Source organism: Ctenocephalides felis, unplaced genomic scaffold (assembly GCF_003426905.1).
Source record: "Ctenocephalides felis isolate EL2017-DRISC unplaced genomic scaffold, ASM342690v1 CF-g0.4_SCAFFOLD_03570, whole genome shotgun sequence".
Classification (NCBI taxonomy): Eukaryota; Metazoa; Arthropoda; class Insecta; order Siphonaptera; family Pulicidae; genus Ctenocephalides; species Ctenocephalides felis.
In genome coordinates this window covers 7888259-7891222 of record NW_020539724.1, presented here as the reverse complement: position 1 = coordinate 7891222, position 2964 = coordinate 7888259, and positions in this window count along the sequence as shown.

Sequence of the window (2964 nt, the reverse complement as noted above, 5' to 3'; positions counted from 1 at the left end):
TAAAATTTAACCACAATAACCAAAATTCGTTATAATTTCACAAAAGCTCTAGGTTGCACTTATAAGCTCATGATTTTCAAACAACGTGAGTTAATTGATTTTAAATATTATATTAATATCTTTTATTAAATTGAATCATTATTTTAAGCATGTATCTTATGATCAAAAATTGTGCCTCATAATGAAATAAACTATAAAATATTTTCATAAATTTTCAAATATTCAAAGACTAAATTGCGCTGCATTTTTTCGAGATACAAACATACCTATATTTGAATTGTGAATATTTTAACAATTATTTATGTGAGAAATATCAAAAATATTATGTGTGAAAAGTGAAAGAGTTTATTAAACTATTAGCTAAAAATTAGCTCAACTCAAAGAAAACATCTAAAATAATAAAAAAATATTTGTTCGGACATCTTTTTATTTTATTATATTGGCCATGAAGGTGACAAACTTCAGGGCATTAAGCTTTACACGGAATGGTTGCTACCCCTGGTAGAGGGGATAGCGGAGTGTTTTAGTTGAACTAGTTGTTCACTTCAAAAAGTAAAGTCCGCTTAAGAACATGTAAATAACCAATAAAAATGAATATAACTTCTTTCATTATAACTTAGTAACAAATCAGGGATTGTAATTAGAACTGCAACAAATACATAATATACAAACAAATCAGTGTTTAATACAGTCCACAGCTGCAAGGGTTATATTATAACCCAACAACCTGAATTATCGAAGGAGAGTTACTACGTAACATAAAGAACAATATTTTTGAACAAAAATACATTTTTTTTCGAAAACTATATAAAATCTTCAAAATTCTTTTAAATTTCTAAATCCATTCAAAATAAAAAAAAAACAAATTTTTTTCATCTCAATTTTCAAATCTATTACTATCTCTACCAGCCCTCACACTATCCTCCCCAAGTACAAAGTACAAGTACGTATATTTCGTACATGCCTACTACCGGCGTAGTACGTACTTCGTCTTCGGCCCGTGCCGGGGCGTACTTAGGGGTTGAGGGTTGTTCCCGCGTAAGCTTCACGTTTGGTTAACTTACTATTAACTACATGACTGAAGTTCGCCCAGATTGGAAAATCGTGATGTTTGATATTCCACCTTGTATCTCTGCAAAATGCGTGAGGGAATCTCATCGATATATACATGTATATTAGAGAGAGGACTTGATTAACATTTATAGTTGTTGATTATAAAGCTGTAGTTAATTAAACTGAGATGGATTTTAATATATATGTGCACATAGCTGGGTGATTACGTTAATAACATGCCGCTTATAAAACACGGTAAATGATCGAGATGGATAGGAATTATTTACACTAGGGTGGATAGAACATCGGTGTCATCTAGGTGAATACAGCGAATATAGCGAGCTTGATAATTATTTTACATATTTTTATATTAACATACAGGGTGTTCCGGAGCGTAACGTCAAGGTTAAACGGGATAATATTTCTTAAATGTTCTGAAAAAAAAATTTCACGATGTTTGGAAATTATGAGCTTTTAAGAGCAACCCAGAGCTTTGGTGAATTCATGATCATTTTTCGGTTATTGTGGTTAATTTTCATTAATTTTGTTCGTTTAAACTTTGGAACCGCAGCTGTGAATAACATTTCTAGAACCACAATAAAAAATAATGAAATATATAATGAATTGCCAAACGATATTAAGATGACCAACGATGACGATAAATTTAAAAGAAAAATAAAGAAATATTATAAGGAAATTAAAGATAAAGAAGACTGAAGGTATTATAATAATTATAAAGATATTTCAATTATAATAGGTAATATATTCACGAAATAGTCAACTGAACTGTATATATAAAATATGAAAACCGTTTTCATAATCTCTCATACCAGGCACATCTGTCTGTCTGAGATATGAAAATAATGTATATATATAAATAAAAAGAAAAAAAAATGCTCTAAGTTATTGCCCCAATTTTTAAAAACGATCGATTTTGAAAAGCCGTCTTTTTTAAAAAATATGAGTTTTTAAAATATGTGATAAATATAATTTAAATACTAAAGTGTGTTTAATTTCATCAAAAGCTATCTAGAAGGCAATATTAAGAGCTAAAACTTTCAGAGAATTGTTTTTTATTAATTTGGAACCATTTGAGCCCTTGGGAGCAAGGAAATTCGAAAATGTCCATATTAAGGACCACCCTAATATATATATATATATATATATATATATATATATATATACATATATATATGTATATATTTCTATTAAGTGATATATCAAAAATGTATTTCCGCAGATAAAAATATAAAAAAACTTACAGCTAGAGCAATATTTTCAGCAAGTATACAGTTGACACCTTTCAAGAATAATATCTTTGCAAACCACACATTTCTTGTGGGTTTAGTAGAAAGATCATGTTTCGTACCATAAATTTATGGTAAAAATGTAAAATAAAGGACATTCGAGAATTTATGTAGTCAAATGTATAAGGAAATTATAAATATCAATATTAATACTGTCAAATATTTTATAAAAAGACAAAAAGACCATCAGTTTAGTAAATTTTCGACTGAATGAGTAAGTGATAAGATTAGATCAGAATTCTATATAAAAGTTGTAAAACCATATGCTCAGTCATTCAATTTTTATCAATTATAAACTGGGTGAAATATATCTTATAAAATATATTTTTTCTGTATCTGGTATCCTATGACTTTCGTATTTGATAACAAAAAATTATAATTAGAAAATAATAATGTCCTAGTGCTTTACCATACGAATTGCATTTATCTTCCTATGTAAACAGAAAATTATACATTCGTTTTGTGTGTATGCATATTTTATTCCGCTTTGCGGTATATAAATCAAAATGTTTTATTAAAAATATGTGCGCAGAAATAAGAAAAAGCTGCTTAACAGTTTTTACATAAGGGTATGAAATATTGCTATACTTAAGGCCGCGACACA